This window comes from Salvelinus sp. IW2-2015, linkage group LG24 (assembly GCF_002910315.2).
Source record: "Salvelinus sp. IW2-2015 linkage group LG24, ASM291031v2, whole genome shotgun sequence".
NCBI lineage: Eukaryota > Metazoa > Chordata > Actinopteri > Salmoniformes > Salmonidae > Salvelinus > Salvelinus sp. IW2-2015.
The window spans coordinates 4,043,958-4,062,406 of record NC_036864.1 but is presented as its reverse complement, the minus strand read 5'-3'; the positions used below and the strand labels follow the sequence as shown (position 1 = coordinate 4,062,406).

Genomic DNA, 18,449 nt, shown 5'->3' with positions numbered 1-18,449 from the left:
TAACGTTAAATGAAGGTTTTGTTAAAGCGTTTCAAGACTCGCGCCGATATCACAATTTTGTCCTGACAACGTAATAATGTGATGTCCACACATGTTCATCAAAATGTTGGTTTTGTAACCGTATTGTAGCTAATGGACATTTGGCACACATTTACGACCATGACAATACAACTAAAATAGCATTAGTCAAATCGTGGTCATGGTAGTCAAATACATTCAACCAAGACTGTTGTAAGAAGTGATTTAAATGCTGTTGTGAGATCTGAATTTGCATGGGGTTCAGCTGTAGAGCACAGCAGTGGTGTGTCTGATCAGGAAAGAAGCAGCTTTGAAGGGTAGCTAGGCTACATCACTTTATCAATGACTATTTTTGCCACTGCTCCAGTTTAACCTCACCACAACAGTAGCAGACTCCTGACTGGTCTGTCACACCTTTGTCACCCATTTCTTGTCTTGTTCAGCCTGGCAATAGATCACATAGACTACCTAAGGGAGTTTCCATCATTCAGGCTTACTCTGCTAGGCTCTCATGTGGCTATACCTCACCAGAAGATTTAGGCCTGTGTGTGTTCCCTGTCTCAACACCTCTTCCTCAGGACTGGGTTGGAAAAGCTCTCAGCTCACTAGTCAATTAATCTTATCTCGTCAGCGTCATGGAAAGTTCTGATCTGAAGAGAATAATGGGATCAAGGTTCAAGGAAAAGTGAAACTTCTCTGATAAGTAGTTCCTTGAAAAGACTGGTGTCGACTAGGCCTAAGAAGTCTGATGATAAATGGTTGTTTAGGATTTATGGCCCGTGCTCACTGTCATAAAGCTATTAATCAAAGGTGTTCAAATCAATGTTGTGTAAGGTAGTTCATTTGCCGGCGGCAATTAAAGGATGTGCTCTCTTCAGGATAAAAAGTAGGGTCATACCTGGGTATACAACATTACAGCATATGCATACTTTTTTTGTGTCCAAGTTTGTGCATGCAAGTTTCTCCCTAAAACATAGATTGGTTTCTAGCAATGATGTAATTCCTTGTCCCCAAATAGGCAACAGATCTGACAAAACACCCTCCCACTATTCTGCCAGTGACTATGAACACAGGACTGGAAAATAGCGGTCACACAGCGAGCGAGAGAGGGCGTGAAAGTGGACTGGCTTATGACAGATGGTCCATCAGCTCTCTGTGTCCGATAAGAGCAGCAGGACCAGGAACCCTATGAGCAGCAGGGAGAGGAGGCTGCTGCTACATGGCATCTGGTTCGTTGTGGTGACTTGTCCTTAAAGGGACCACCTGCAATACCTTTTATGTGAAGATTTAGTGCTATCCGCCATGGCACAGATTCCGTATTCTGTTTTATACATGAAGTGAGCTACTTAGACTGCATTTTGAACATCACAATCATTTTCTGAAGGGGAAAACATATTTATACCGGCCAATAAACTTGTTTTGTGTCCTCTAGCGTCACAATCATCTAAGTCGCCATGCATTGGAACAGGAACGTGCATGCAAAGTTTTAGGCCTATTTATAGGCTGAATGCATGTGTGTGCTGTGCATTGTGTATATAGGCTGCGTCGGTTGAATCCCTCAGTGCAGAAAGGGCAGTGAGATGGAGAGCAGCAGTAGAGCTGATGGTATGTGGCATGGACGGCTGGTTGTAATCCATGCCTTACCATGTCACCACATGGGGGATTAAGCGGCTTGCCTCCCAATCTAGGTGGGCAGATGTTAGCCTTTCCTTCCCGACGGACTCTGCCATCCTATCATGATGTTTCTGGAAGGAGCGGGGAAATATATGCTGCCCCTGCCAGGAAGAACGGATTAGCAGCGGTAGGTTTCAGGTTTCGGTGTGGCTAAGACTGCTGCTAATGAATGTACCCATCCTCGTCGCCACACACACATAAGCACTACCCAGTTACAGATGCTGATGACTGCCACGGGTGGGTGCTGACGACTGCCAAGGTTACAAGGACAATCTCCCTGGTCATCCGCTGCCCTACTCTGACCCAAGGAAAAGGTCCCCCAGCATAATAAGATGGTTTCGTTAAAATGGAGGTCCTAGCAGGAGTCACTAGCTTACTTGTGGGCTGGGCAAGACCTGTAGGTTAAATGGCTTGCAGCCAGATCTGTATAGAAAATGGTTCTGTTCTAGTTCCTAAAGAAAACTCATTGCAAAGCGTCCTCGTTTATGGGCAGTTGGTGCCTTGAATTGTGTTGGAACACCGGTAACAAGGAAAGTCTAATGTCTTGGAGACATGTTCTGATATTTTTGGGGGCTGAGGAACCTGATTACCTGAGGTTCGGTATTGATCTAGGTCAAGCCCTTTGACCCTTTGAAGCTGGAACATCCAAAGGGGCATGACCCTTACTCCGGGAGAGGTGGAGAGGATTCTTTCTAGCCCTGTGGATTACGACCTGTAGCCTACTACATCTTGCTGTTCCAAAGTGTAGGAGAAGGAAAAATAATACTGTCTCTACCTGGCTATTCAAATAAATAACCGGGGAAGTGCGTTTTCCCTGCTCTTGCTCGTCTATCCTCTGCTGTCAGGAAGTTTTGGGCATGGCTGCTGTGACATGGCCCCGACAGTGCTGGTCATTGGCAGCCGCCCCGGGGATCCTTCCTCATCTGAGACAGGCTCTATGACACCAGCGTCGCTTCCATCAGATTAACAGCCTGAGTGCCTGGTCCCTACGAGAAGAGCCCAACCTGCTCCAATGATGTAGCTAGTGATTCAGGAGGAACAACCAGAATGAGGATTATCACAATGCCCTTGAAAGGGCAGCAACCGACAGGGTAAACACTCCTGTGTCATAAAAATGCAGATATCTTGGCAGATGCTTTATTATGCTTACATAAAAGGCTAGCAGGCTCCAGTACTTCAATTACTTTTTTGACTTTGCCCAGTTATTTGACCACTATTCCCAAATGTAGCCTACAATAAGCAGGACTCTGGGTCTATATACCATTTGCACTGTAGCCTACTTTAGCTGTAATATGGGAAGGCCTGGCTCTTGTTTTTCTCCTTGCTCAAGGACTAGGAGATCCATTACATTTACATTTAAGTCATTTAGCAGACGCTCTTATCCAGAGCGACTTACAAATTGGTGCATTCACCTTATGATATCCAGTGGAACAACCACTTTACAATAGTGCATCTAACTCTTTTAAGGGGGGGGGGTTGAAGGATTACTTTATCCTATCCTAGGTATTCCTTAAAGAGGTGGGGTTTCAGGTGTCTCCGGAAGGTGGTGATTGACTCCGCTGACCTGGCGTCGTGAGGAGTTTGTTCCACCATTGGGGTGCCAGAGCAGCGAAACAGTTTTGACTGGACTGAGCGGAACTGTACTTCCTCAGAGGTAGGGAGGCGAGCAGGCCAGAGGTGGATAAACGCAGTGCCCTTGTTTGGGTGTAGGCCTGATCAGAGCCTGAAGGTACGGAGGTTGCCGTTCCCTCAACAGCTCCGTAGGCAAGCACCATGTCTTGCGCGGATCGAGCTTCAACTGGAAAGCCAGTGGAGAGACGCGAGGAGCGGGTGACGTGAAGAACTTGGGAAGTGACACCAACGGGCTGCGGCCGTTCTGACTGAGTTGTAGGTTTAATGGCACAGCAGAGCCCAGCCAACCAGCGAGTTGGCATAATCCAGACGGAGAGTGACAATGCCTGGTAGACCTGCCCGCTTCCTGCGTATCCATTGATGTCCGTGTTCAATCAGCACTGTGTTCTACTCTGGTCCATGAAGACTTCATTCCTAAGCTGACGCTACTGAATCTAACACCTGAGAGCTGGGCGCTGTGATGGGACGAATGTAGCACCACGGCCGTTTCTAAACCCAGAGCGCAACTTCGCGAGACTTTCTGAACGCTCGCGAGCAAGAATGTCAATGTAGACGAAGTGTAAAATTCTTCCTTTAGTAGTTATTTCTCAATCTAAAGCACGACCTGACTCAACCAAGGAGTTGAGCATGTAATTACCTCCAACTCGTTAAGTGACACTGACCATTTACATTTTCGTCTAAAAACAACTTCAAAAATGTTTTTTTGATTTGTTCACGTTGAAAACACGGTTTAGAATAACATGAAATGCTTTACTTACAGCTCTTCCCAAAATGCAGAAACGAAAAAAAAAATAATAGATACCAAAATAGGAAATTGGCCTTGTATACACGGTGTACCAGTATGAGTCCCTGTGCAGGAGTACAAGTTTTGAGTAACATTACAAGTTGAAGTCGGAAGTTTACATACTCTTCAGGTTTGAAATCATTAAAGCAGTGTTTCAACCACTCCACACATCTTGTTAACAAATAATGTTTTGGCAATCGTTCAAGGCTCCTACATTTGTGCATGACACAATCATTATTCAACAATTTTTACAGACAGATTATTTCACTGATAATTCACTGTATCACAGATCCAGTGGTCAGAAGTTGACATACACTTGTTGACTGTGCCTTTAAACCAGGCTTGAGAAAATTCCAGAAATAAGATGTCTGCTTAGAAGCTTCTGATAGGCTAATCTAGGCATCATTTACTACATCCAATTGTGTACCTGGGATGTATTTCAGCCTAACTTCAACTCAGTCTCTTTGGCTTGACATCATGGGAAAATCAAAAGAAATCAGCCAAGACCTCAGAAAATAAATTTTAGACCTCCACTTGTCTGGTTCATCCTTGGGAGCAATTTCCAAAAGCCTGAAGGTACCACGTTCATCTGTACAAACAATAGTACGCAAGTATAAACACCATGGGACCACGCAGCTGTCATACCGCTCAGGAAGGAGACGCGTTCTGTCTCCTAGAGATGAACGTACTTTGGTGCAAAAAGTGCAAATCAATCTCAGAACAACAGCAAAGGACCTTTGTGAAGATGCTGGAGGAAACATGTAAAAAAGTATCTATATCCACAGTGAACAAGTCCTATATCGACATTACCCTGAAAGGCCGCCCAGCAAGAAAGAAGCCACTGCTCCAAAACCGCCATAAAAAGCCAGACTACGGTTTATAGCTGCACATGGGGACAAAGATCGTACTTTTTGTAGAAATGTTCTCTGGTCTGATGAAACAAAAATAGAACTGTTTGGCCATAATGGCCATCGTTATGTTGGAGGAAAAAAGGGGCAGGCTTGCAAGCCGAAGAACACCATCCCAACCGTGAAGCAGGGGGGTGGCAGCATCATGTTGTGGGGTTGCTTTGCTGCAGGAGAGACTGGTGCACTACACAAAATAGATGGCATCGTGAGAAGGGAAATTATGTGGATATATTGAAGCAACATCTTAAGACATCAGTCAGGAAGTTAAAGCTTGGTTGCAAATGGGTCTTTCAAATGGACAATGACTCCAAGCAAAGTTGTGGCAAAATGGCTTAAGGACATCAACGTCAAGTTATTGGAGTGGCTATCACTACGCCCTGACCTCAATCCCTTAGAAAATTTGCAGGAAGAACTGAAAAGCGTGTGCGAGCAAGGAGGCCTGCAAACCTGACTTAGTTACACCAGCTCTGTCAGGAGGAATGGGCCAAAATTCATCCAATTTATTGTGGGAAGCTTGTGGAAGGCTACCTGAAACGTTTGACCCCAAAAAAAAAAAATTAAGGCAATGCTACCAAATACTAATTGAGTGTATGTAAACGTCTGACCCACTGGGAATGTGATGAAAGAAATAAAAGCTGAAATAAATCATTCTCTCTACTTCTTATTCTGACATTTCACATTCTTAAAATAAAGTGGTGATCTAACTGACCTATGACAGGGAATTTTTACTGGGATTAAATGTCAGGAATTGTGAAATGAGTTTAAATGTACTTGCCTAAGGTGTATGTAAACTTCCGACTTCAGCTGTACATTTAGGTAGTGATAAAGTGACTAGGTGACAGGATAGATAAACAGTAACAGCAGCATATGTTAGGATTATGGTGATCCTAACTGACCCTGTCATTGGTCAGTTAGGATCACCATAGTGTGTACTCTATACCATCTACTGCGTCTTGCCTATGCCGCACGGCCATCGCTCATCCATATATTTATATATACATATTCGTATTCATTCATTTACACTTGTGTGTGTATAAGGTAGTTGTTGTGAAATCTTTTTAGATTACTTGTTAGATATTACTGCACGGTCGGAAATAGAAGCACAAGCATTTCGATACACATAATTAGCAGATGTTAACGTGAGAGTATGTGACCAATAACATTTTTTTTGATTCAAGATTTAGTGCAGTAAGGGTCTCAGTAGCTATTGGTTAATTGTTTAACAAACTATTTATCATTCTTCTGGCTTTGGTATAGAAGCTGTTCATGGTCCTGTTGGTTCCAGACTTCGGTACCACTCGCCGTGCGGTAGCAGAGGGAACAGTCTATGACTTGGTTGGCTGGAGCATTTTACAGTTGTTTGGGTCCTTCCTCTGACACCGCCTAGAAAAGAGGTCTTGGATGGCAGGACGCTCGGCCCAAGTGATGTACTGGGCCTTACGCGCTACCTTCTTTAGTGCCTTGCAGTCGGATGCCAAGCAGTTGCCGTACCAAGCGGTGATGCAGCCAGTCAAGATGCTCTCAGTGGTGCAGCGGTATCTGAGGGCTCCTGCCAAATCTTTTCAGCCTTCCGAGGGGGAAGAGGCGTTGTCATGGCCTCTCCACGACTGTTTTGGTGTGTGTGGACCATGATAATTCCTTAGTGATGTAGACACTGAGAAACTTGGACGCTTTCGACCTGCTCCACTACAGCCCCGTCAATGTGGATGGGGGCGTGCTCGGCCCTCCGTTTCCTGTAGTCCACGATCAGCTCCTCTGTCTTGTTGAGGGAGAGGCTGTTTTTTCCGGAGTGCCTTTTGATTTGAGGGCCTGCTCATGCGCAGTTCGTCGCAAGACTACTGTTAGATTTCTGTGCATTACCTTAGCTAGCCAACATTGCCATGACAACGCCTGCAAGCGTGATTGGGGATTTCTATTGGAGAAGCTGTTTCTGCCCGTCATACTGGACTGTCTTTGGTAGCACGATAGTTTGAAGCTGACTCGCATGGCATGCCTCATGAGAGACTGCTTCTGTCTTTTTTCACCTTTCTGTTAAGATGTTACTTCGCAACGAAGGGGCCTCCTACTGAGGGGCCTCTCCTACTCAGGGGTGTCCATTTGACAGTAAAGTCATAAACTAGGCTGGATTGAAGGCATAAGTAAGTCTATCTCTTTGTCTTGCACACTAAATCAGCCCTTGTCCTGGCCATTCTAGTGGAAAAGTGGTTATAGAAAAATCACTTGTGCTTGGTACCACATTAGCCATTAACTGTTGGCTAAAGATTGTGAATAAGTTTGAACATCCAGCAAAGGTCTTTGGCCAGGGCCACCCCCAGAAACCAGAGATCGAGGCCTGTGTCAACAAGAGAGGGCCCAGTTGAGAAAGACACGCACCAGTGGGGCTTCAAGGAGAGCCGTGCATGTGATGCGGTGTTCATTAACACGGAGGATGGTTGGAGGAAGCTGACTGGTGGGGGATGGGGACTAGATCTGTTGGTGTAGTGCTCACGTCAGCTCTCTGAGCTGGAAAGATCCCTCTGTGCCTGGGCCGTACTGCCTCACTCCAGGCCGGTCTACAGGAGCTCCTGGAACTTTTAATGTTATTTTTGAATTGATTGAATATCCGAAACACACAATTATACTTGCAGTGAAGCCGCTCAACAACTACACCACAACAGACTCCCAATCAGAGCGACACACAGAAGCATCCAGCATCCATCAATGCGCTGCTCAAGGGCACGTTGACAGATCTCCCACCAGGCCAACAAATAACCAACCCTCCAAGATCCCCCCCCCCCCCCCCCCAGTTCCCAATAGCTGTCCCTCAACCATTTGAGACCCCTCCCACAGGCCCCCCCCCCCCCGCCCCCCCCCGAAGAATAAAAAATAAAAATATACAATTAATTCCATTCCCCAACCCCCATGCACCAACAACCAAGACAATTAACCAAAGAGAAAAAATTATAAGACAGAAGAAAACAGCAAACAAAAGACATCAAGGACAACTAAAATCATAACAGCAATGCCAACTGTATATGTTTGAGTGCATGTCTGGCACTTTTACGTGTGTGTGTATGCGTCTATTTGAATGTGTACAAACACCTGCACGGCATCAGCCTCAGGCGAAACCCGGCATTAGCTGTAAAACGCTCCTGTGTTCAATGGCATGGTTGTTTAGCTAATCCAGGTTGATCATTTTAAAAGGCTAATTGTTAGCACAGCTTTCAACTATGCTGTGATGTTTAACGTACAATTTCAATCATCGAATAGAATCCACAGATAAATACTTTTACTAAGAGTATAGTATTGACTGATCTGGTCTCTCAATCTCCTAACAGTACTACTTCTAGGTCAACATTTTTGGTAGCAAGAATGCATATAATCATTTTTGCTGAAAAGCATGAAGGCTGAATCTTGTGTCATTTATACACTGCTCAAAAAAATAAAGGGACACTTAAACAACACAATGTAACTCCAAGTCAATCACACTTCTGTGAAATCAAACTGTCCACTTAGGAAGCAACACTGATTGACAATACATTCATATGCTGTTGTGCAAATGGAATAGACAACAGGGGAAATTATAGACAATTAGCAAGACACCCCAATAAAGGAGTGGTTCTGCAGGTGGTACCACAGACCACTTCTCAGTGCCTATGCTCCGGCTGATGTTTGGTCACTTTTGAATGCTGGCGGTGCTTCACTCTAGGTAGCATGACACGGAGTCTACAACCCACACAAGGCTCAGGTAGTGCAGCTCATCCAGGATGGCACATCAATGCGAGCTGTGGCAAGAAGGTTTGCTGTGTCTGTCAGCGTAGGTCCAGAGCATGGAGGCGCTACCAGGAGACAGGCCAGTACATCAGGAGACGTGGAGGAGCCGTAGGAGGGCAACAACCCACAGCAGGACCGCTACCTCCACCTTGTGGCAAAGAGGAGCACTGCCAGAGCCCTGCAAAATGACCTCCAGCAGCCACAAATGTGAATGTGTCTTCTCAAACGGTCAAAACAGACTCCATGAGGGTGGTATGAGGCCCGACGTCCACAGTGGGGGTTGTGCTTACACCAACACCGTGCAGGACGTTTGGCATTTCCAGAGAACACCAAGATTGGCAAATTCGCCACTGGCGCCCTGTGCTCTTCACAGATGAAAGCAGGTTCACACTGAGCACATGTGACAGACGTGACAGTCTGAGACGCCGTGGAGAACGTTCTGCTGCCTGCAACATCCTCCAGCATGACCGTTTGCGGTGGTCAGTCATGGTGTGGGCATTTCTTTGGGGGCTGCACAGCCCTCCATGGCTCGCCAGAGGTAGCCTGACTGCCATTAGGTACCGAGATGACTCCTCAGACCCCTTGTGAACCATATGCTGGTGCTGTTGGCCCGGGTTCCTCCTAATGCAAGACAATGCTAGACCTCATGTGGCTGGAGTGGTCAGCAGTTCCTGCAAGAGGAAGCATTGATTCTATGACTGCCCGTCCGTTCCCCAGACCTGAATCCAATTGAGCACACTCGGGACATCATGTCTCGCTCCATCCACCAACGCCACGTTGCCACCACAGACTGTCCAGGATTGGCGGATGCTTTAGTCCAGGTCTGGGAGGAGATCCCTCAGGAGACCATCCGCCACCTCATCAGGAGCATCCCAGGCGTTGTGGGAGGTCATACAGGCACGTGGGCCACACACACTACTGATGCTAATTTGACTTGTTTTAAGACATACATCAAAATTGGATCAGCCTGTAGTGTGGTTTTCCACTTTAATTTTGAGTGTGACTCCAAACCAGACCTCCATGGGTTATAATTTGATTTCCATTGACATTTTTTGTTGTATTTTGTTGTCAGCACATTCAACTATGTAAAGAAAAAAGTATTTAATAAGAATAGTTCAATCATTCAGATCTAGGATGTGTTATTTTAGTGTTCCCTTTATTTTTGAGGTTGTACATCCACAGTCAACCTCCAATTGACTCAAATTATGTCAATTAGCCTATCAGAAGCTTCTAAAGCCAGACATCATTTCTGGAATTTTCCAAGCTGTTAAAGGCACAATCCACTTAGTGTATGTAAACTTCTGACCCACTGGAATTGTGATACAGTGAAATAATCTGTCTGTAAACAATGTGGAAATTACTTGTCATGCTCAAAGTTGATGTCCTAACCGACTTGCCAAAACTATAGTTTGTTAACAAAATTTGTTGGAGTGGTTGAAGAACTAGTTCTAATGACTCCAACCTAATGTATGTAAACTTCCGACTTCAACTGTAGATAGACACTCCTTATGTTGTCTGGTTTAGCATCCAGATAAAGCCAAATATTTTTTGCTCAATGATTTGAAAAACGAATCATCAGGAGTAGGCAGCTCCATAAGTAATTATGTAAACTGACAAAATGACTAAGATTTAATCAAGCGATTTTCCATAAATAGACATGTATTTACCTCTCCATGGTTGCAGGATCTTGTCTATTTTTACAAGTTTTCTATTGAAATTCATTGTGGAGAGCTTATTTTATATATTTTGTGATATGATATCCCAAGCATGTCTACTTCACCATCAGCACATTTTATAGGTAAACCGCAGGGTAATGTAAAAGTTGTATTTTTTTTTTTAAAGATCCACTGCGTAATATTGTACACTTATCACAAGTAGGTTTTAGTCCAGAAAAGTTAGCTTGATCTTCAATGAGACATTGCAGGGATCTAGCTTGCGGACTTAATACAACACTTGAGTCATTGGCATACATGGACACCTATTTGTTTTTAAGCCTTGGATTTGTCAAACCACTAGGAAAGACATCACTCGAGGGCTTTTCTATTCTGCCCTTTGTGTTAAGAACTGGCAAGCACCAGTTTCTGACCAAACACATTATCTTTTGTCCGCCACACGCAGTAGGACAACTCGAATTTGTTCACCAGTGCAGCTATATTTACCAAAATAGATATCATAACGATATGAATGTCTAGCGTTCGTGTTTCTCAGCCTGCCTTGGACACTCAGTAGGTGTGTGAGTGTGTTTTTGGCATGGTGCCCAATCAGTGCACTCGAGTCTCCGACTGATTATCGCAGTGGTTGTTAATGGCCTTGGGGGGGAAATTCTCTCACGCACTCGTTCTCTCACGCTACTTTCACCTGAAATCACCCCACTCTCTCGTTACCTCCAGTGTTCTGCTGTAGGCAAACAATAGCGTGAACCGAACCAAACAAAGACGTTTCTGCTGACTTATCGCGCTTCCCGTGGGTTGATAGTCATTGTGTTCTGGAAAGGTGTTAATTCACTCTCCCTTACAATGTAATTACAGCACAATACTGGAGTGCTGCTGAACGTTCCGTCGCCTTCATCTGTGGTGTTGTGATTTATTACCAGGGTAATTGGCTGTTCGCACCACGGCTAGATAATAATCTCTCTGCTAGACTCCAGACCCCGAATGGACTCGGCTCACGTGTTTGTCATTTTTCTCACACAAATAAGCTTTGGAAGTGAAAAATGTAGACTAGCTACTCCAAATTTGTCCCAGTCACACAAAAGGACAGAGGATTTTTAGAGCGCATTACAGCTTGATCGGGCCTGGGATATCTCTGTGCTGCAGCCAGGCACACGTTCTCACATAGCTGTCAGGTGCATGTGTGGCCATCAGCGTCTGGGGTTCCACCTTCAGACCCTCTCCCTTCCTGTCGTCACTTTGTACTATAGCCCCAGCGGGTGTGTTCCGTCAGGTGAAACGTTCAGAGCGTCCCAGGTAGAAATGTAACCGATGGCGCTTCTGAAGTCGTCAGAACTGGTTTCCACAGCCTCGGTAACTGTACTGAGAATATTCTGACAGTTATACGTTAGCTAACCGTTAGCTGAAGAAGGTAAACATTTTGAATGATGAAGTTGAAGAGTAGGAAGATGAAGAACCAGTGAAGGGGGGGCTAGGTGGAGTCAGAGTGCTGAGTGCTCATCGGAAAGACCCCAGACAGTACATCTCTCTGACAAAGGCCTCCCCACAGGGAAGGAATTCCGTTCAGACTCTGACACCAGGCCCCTGTACAAAGAGCCAGTATTGTATTCAAAAAGTGTGGCATCACAAAAGGCCCCCTCACAAAGGAAAAAGCACTGTTCTGTCTGCCCGGTTTCCTCCCCGCCAGAGCTAAAAAGGCACAAGCAGCGGTAGGCTAATCCAGCACTGGGAAAGACCATTCCCGTGGCGAAGGGGTAGAGGACTCCTATGAGCTGGATTAGCCTGACTCTACAATCAGCTCTGTTGCATTGCGTTCAACCTGCAGCCTCTGTTGCACTGGCTTTGACTATTGGCATCTGTTGGCTTGTAATACACGGATCCTGACGCCTCACAGCTGTTGTGGCAGGTAGCCTAGCGGTTAAGAGCATTGGGCCAGTAACCAAATGGTCGCTGGTTCGAATCCTGAGCCGGCAAGGTGGAAAAATCTACCATTCTGCCCTTGAGCAAGGCAGTTAACTCCCCAACAAAAAATGCTCCCTGGGACATGGCTGTCGATTTTAAAAGGCAGCCCCCCCCCCCCCCGCACCTCGTTGATTCAGAGGGGTTGGGTAAAATGTGGAAGACACAATTTGGGTTGAATGCATTCAGTTGTGCAACAGACTAGATGTCCCCCTTCTTCATAAACAACCGGTGTAGACTAAAGTCCAAGTCCATGTGCATGTAGATATGTAAGTAGATATGTAAATATAGCCTAGGTAGGGGTAAAGTGACTAGGCAACAGGATAGATAATACACCGATAATACACCGTTTGGTTAACCATTTAGCAGTTTTATGGTTTAGGGGTAGAAGCTGTTCAGGGTCCTGTTGGTTCCAGACTTGATGCATCGGTACCACTTATTCCGTGCTAGCAGAGAGAACAGTCAGTGGCTGGATTCTTCTGCAGTTTTTAGGGCCTTCCTCTGACACCGCCTGCTTCCTCTGACACCGCCTGTTTTTTTCCCGGCCCAGATTACACAACCACCGACTTTTGCGAGGGAGGCTACATTACGGACAGGCTGACAAATGCGCGAGCAGACATTTTGTAATTTCTTTCAGAGCTCACAGATGGTTGGATTCCTTCCACGGTCGCAGTTAAACTGGGCAGACTCAGAATAGCATGACCCTAAAAATGACTAAACCGCCCTCAGTGTGTTTTATGTAATTGTACATTTCCATTGAGACAATACTATTTTCAGAACACTTCTTACCCCCCCTGCTTTGTTGTGGGAGTACTAATCTCTAAATTTCCCCCCGTCTGTATATGTTGTTTTCTATCACTCAGGTTTAGGCTAGATACAGGCCTAGCCGTCTGTTACTTTTTCTGCAAATGTCACTGACCCCTAGACCTTGAGTATTGTTTTTTTTTGTGTTTTTTTTTTATAGCTAAAACGCCTAAATCCTTAAAAGCTTTATTCACAAAAAAAGCATAAATGGAAGAACTGCTGCAGTATTAATCCTGCTGCATTTATAGACACTCGGCTAATGAAGGGAGAGGCAACAGCAATGAGTGGAGTGTGTGGCTGGGATTTGGGGAATGGGGCAATCTGGTATATTGATCGTGTTTCTCTGACCAGGGAAATGATTGAAGAGCACTAGATCCCATTATCAATAGTCATTGAGATTGGTTGGTGGTATCGCTGTCAATGGATGTTTGGTTAGACTGATTGGATTCTCAAAACGACCCTGAGGGATTGGGACAGTGGCCTTTGTCTAAGTGACGCAGACCCTCCAACAGTTGAGTTGGAACATTGGCAGACATGCGTTGGCAATATGCGTGCGGCTATGGGAAAGCCCCCTTTTGCAGTGATCGAGTCTGACTCAAACATATATCTGCTCCTGAATGTGCAGGTAGGTAGCAGGCAGCCACGCTTAATCCCTGCCTTGGCTTTCCCTGCTTGGCTTTACAGTGACATAGATGCTTATTTTCAGTGTCACCAAGTCCATTCTCGAAGCCAAGCCAACTGCTGGTGATAGAGCAGTTTTCTGTGCTAAAGGATGTATTTCTGAATGTGTGTCTTAATTGTCCTTATTTATGGGAACACTTGTCTGTGCGTATAAATCAGCTGGGCACCGCTTTGTTTTTGTTACGTCACACCCCCGAGGGCAGCCATGCGGCGCTGCACTCTCCTCTCCTCTGACTCACGTCGCCAGCCTCCTCAGCAGCCATTGGAAGAGCGCACGAGACACTTCCGTGCAGCGATTGGACGGAGCAGTCCTCTTTGGAGAGTTCTCTCTGCATCATCACTGTGGTTCAGTGTGCATAGACTACCCTCTTCTTATCTGCCATTGACGGGGATGATCCTGTTGGATCTCTCGTTTTCCACCATTCATCCAATGGATTATTGCTCCGAGTTTGGTGAATGGATGAAATGTGGCCAGTGTAGACACTCGGTTGGGTCTTCCCTGAACCTCCAAACTCAACCCCCCCCCCCCCTTTTAAATATTTTTTTTGTAGTGAGAACCATATTTTAAAGGTAAAATGAAGTACAAAGGACAATCAAACGATGCACTGTTTCATTTCGTAGCTGCAAGCATATCTTGTTTTTTTGTGAGGATTTTCCACTCAAAACATTTGTTTTCAGAGCTAGGCCTACTATGATTTAATATTTCTGTTAACAAATCTGTTCACTCAGCCCCACATTTAGTCTCTCTAAATAGCGCACTATGTACGTTTTTTGTTGTTGTCATTTTGTATCTCGTCTCAGTATAATCAGGGGGCACTTTGTCCTGCATTATCTGGGTCTGTTTTGATCCAGTCGTCCTCTAATGGAGTGCTGTTCCGTGACAGCAGGGCTGGGGATGCTGGATAAAATGGGTAGACCGCTGCGTGGCCTGGCCTCTCGCTCGTCTGTTGTGTTAGGCGAGACGTGGCTGGCGGAAGCGAGTGAATGAGGGAAAGGTGTGTGTGAAGGAGTGTATATGAGGCCGTGTTAGTGGGCGAGCTCCGAGAACGGCCTCTTCAATTGCTCTGAAGGTCCTGTAGAGCAAAGGAGTGTTGCTGCTTTTAGGTAAGCACCAGGGAATGACGTAAGTGGAAACGCAAAGCACTTTGGGTAAGCAGTATCCTTGATCCTCAACGTATTATTGTGACTAAAATAAAAATTCAATATAGGACGTGTTCCTCCACTCAGCGCTCTGTGAATAGTTGCTGCTTACCCCGCAGACTCATAGAAATTCTACATATTCAATTTCTAGGCTCTTATTACCCGTTGGAGATCCATATTGTTAGAACAGTGTCCCATTCTAAGAACTTCCTCTTGTAAGGGGTAAGCAGTGTGTTCCCTCCCTGAGAGGAGGGGGAGCAGGCAGTGTGTGGGTGTTCCCTGCCCTGTCACCCTGGCCAGCTGGTCCCAAAGGGGAGCTTTGTTTCTCCCTCAATTACACTCCTAAAAAGGACTCCGGTCGGAGACTAAGTTGTTGACATGGCCTGTGCTCTGCTCTTGTCCTGTTAAGCCTAGACTAGTTTCTAGAAAGTTGTCTTTTCAGGATCGCTGAGTAGGCTATTCAATACCAGGTCTCTATGGAGTAGTCTGGTGCCCTGTTCCTCTGTTTCCCCTGTTTGCTGACAGACATTAACCTCGCTGTCACAAATGTTGCCAGCCAGTGATTGGTGTGGTGCCTGCCCTGTCTTGCCAGTGATGTGGCGTGGCGGACGGGAACATGAGATGTTGACACAAAGTGGAGTGTGTCTGTTTTAATTGGAGTCATAACATTCATTACTGTCAGACCTCACCGCTGCAGTCGACACATGAGATGTTGACACAAAGTGGAGTGTGTCTGTTTTAATTGGAGTCATAACATTCATTACTGTCAGACCTCACCGCTGCAGTCGACACATGAGATGTGCTTTTTTTTCTTTCTCTGAACAATCAGGATTTTCTGACCACCATTAATCTTTTCTCCATTTTAAATCCCTGACCTTGATCTTTCGCCAGTCCATTTGTTTTTGTTAAGCATTTAGAACCGGAAATCATAAAATGGACCTTCAATCTCTGTGCTGTCGAAGGCTGCCACCACCATGTCACAGTGACCTGATAAAAAAATATATATATATTTTATTTTTTATTATTATTTTTAAATCTCGGCAAGCAGCAAAGCATCGGACTCCTGGACGGTCTGTTCCAAGAACTTGTTTGCCTGTAGGTAGCCAGCTCCCCTGTGAGGAGAGTCGGAGTGAGGTCTGAGAGGATTAACACACTTCCATCCTTCCTCTGACTGACTACTGACAACCTTGCAACAGTTTGCATGTCTCTTTTGCACTGACTGACTTAGTGGGTGGATGACGATGGTAGGTTTCATGAACCATGGGTCTCTTGAAGGGATGTAGCATCATGGTTAGTTTTGACCAGTATCAGCTAAAATGGGCAGTAAGAGGCAGATTGGCTGAATCGTTTGAAGACTGTTCTGATGAGAACAATGGGACACTCATGCCAGGCTGTCCTCAGCCCACCCTGCCAAGACTCTCCTCAACTGTGCCAGAGAGACTTATGGTGTCGATAATCTCTTCTCAGTAGGCCTAATTATCTCACCCTTCGTTACCTTTCGCAGTCTGATTTTACACGCACTAAAGATCTAGGTTAACCCGCGTCCTAAAGACCGAATTTGGAATCTCTTAAAACCAAAGCACAGCTCAATCACATACTTCCTCTTATAGCCCAGTTAAGACTGGGTCTGGTTTATTTGTTGAAGCTACCATTCCCCCAACATCCACATTGTAGCAGTCCAGGCTACTGCTGAGTGCACACACACAGGGCCTGCTCTAGATGTGTCTCTGTACAGCTCAAGGGTCACAATAGAGTATGCACACTTCACATGCAAGGATCAGTTAACACACACACACACACACACACACACACACACACACACACACACACACCTGTCTCTTATACACATCTAGATGTGTATAAGAGACAGCTAGATGTGTCTCTGTACAGCTCAAGGGTCACAATAGAGTATGCACACTTCACATGCAAGGATCAGTTAACACACACACACACACACACACACACACACACACACACACACACAGGGATATCCTCCCTCCCCTGGAATCAAAGACAATAAGCCTTCTCTCTGTCTCTCTCTCACTCCCCTCTACTGTATCGTCCATGAATGTTCCTCTGCTGTAACGAATTGATCTGTGAGCTCTCTGAGAGGATAAGTACTCTGAGGAATGGCCTGTCTGCTCCTGTTGGCATGGCCCAAGGCCTGACTGCCCTGGCTGTGCCATGTCATAGAGACCGATCAATCCATGTCATCTCTCTCACAGACGTGTCACCGTCCGCGGCGGCCCATTGGAGTATCCTCTGTTTACTAAACACTCTGTTAGGGAGTTTTCCCTTCCCTTTAGCTCGTCAACTGACTTCACCTTCGTGTCTCCGAAGCAGGAAAACCCCACCACATCAAAGCTCACTCAGTTCAGTTCGATCCCTGTTCTGGTCATTTTCATTGCCTCAATGTTTGAAAGATCAAACTTCTTCACAGAGGGTGGTAACTGACCAAAAAAATATCCCTGGGTTTTGTCTTCCCGTGTTTGTTAAGCTTGGCAACATGATATGGAGGGGGATATTGGCAGAGGATGTTGGGAGATATATATTTTAAATGCCTCACTCCCTCTAATAGCTAAATGACAGCATCTTAGGATCTGGTCTGTTTCAGTGGACCGAGTTGTCACGCAGTCAATCATTACATTGTAGGCACCTCTTCTCAAAAGTGTTTTGAAAAGAGATGTGAATGAATCTGTTCTATTATAAATCTCCAGGCCCCAACACACACTGCAGATCAGTGTCTAAGCAGTGAGCAGCCAGCCCATCTCATGTCTGCCAATGTGGGGTAGGCTAGTTCCCAGGCTCCTGTTACTACGGCCTGCTCCTCAGCATTCAAACTTCCTTCAGGGCATCACGTTGTACTGACTCAATCATATTGCATGTCATGCCAGTGTGGGCTCCACATGCAGGCTTATCATTGTCATCTGCCCAAAATGATTGGTACATTATTGCTATCAATGCTTCTGGGTGCATTGTTTTGTGGTGCCTCTCTCTGAATGCATAGTTAGTTCTGGTTGTGGATGAATAAAGGAGACCGGAAGTGAACTTAGTCGGACTAATGTTTGCCCACTGAATACAGTCCTTCGTTGTGGAGTGGAGAAGACGCCATGAGGAAAGTCTGTGGACTGGGAAAGAGGAGAACGGAGGCAGAGCGATTCCACACGCAGGTGGGATAGTCTGGGGATTTGGCTAAACGGTATCTTGCATCTCCTTCCTATGTTGATGAAAAACATTTTCTTTAATGAAAAAGGGATGACGCAATGTGTAGTAAAGACAAGGTAGGCTAACCTAAATTGTAGCTAAAGAATTGTCTATAGATAATACCTAGGTATTGGTGGGAACCAGAAACAGAATGTGTAGTTTTTTATATTTTGACAGGGAGTCATGCTTTCACATCAGTAAAAAGGTACTCAATCAGCCTTG

The 18,449-nt window shown here is 45.5% G+C and overlaps 1 protein-coding gene across 2 annotated transcripts in view; it reads left to right on the top strand.

Moving 5' to 3' along the window:
* LOC111951412 (putative adenosylhomocysteinase 3) overlaps positions 1–18,449 on the top strand; it is a 40,736-nt gene that overhangs the window by 847 nt on the left and 21,440 nt on the right. The gene's annotated exons all lie outside the window — the stretch shown is intronic.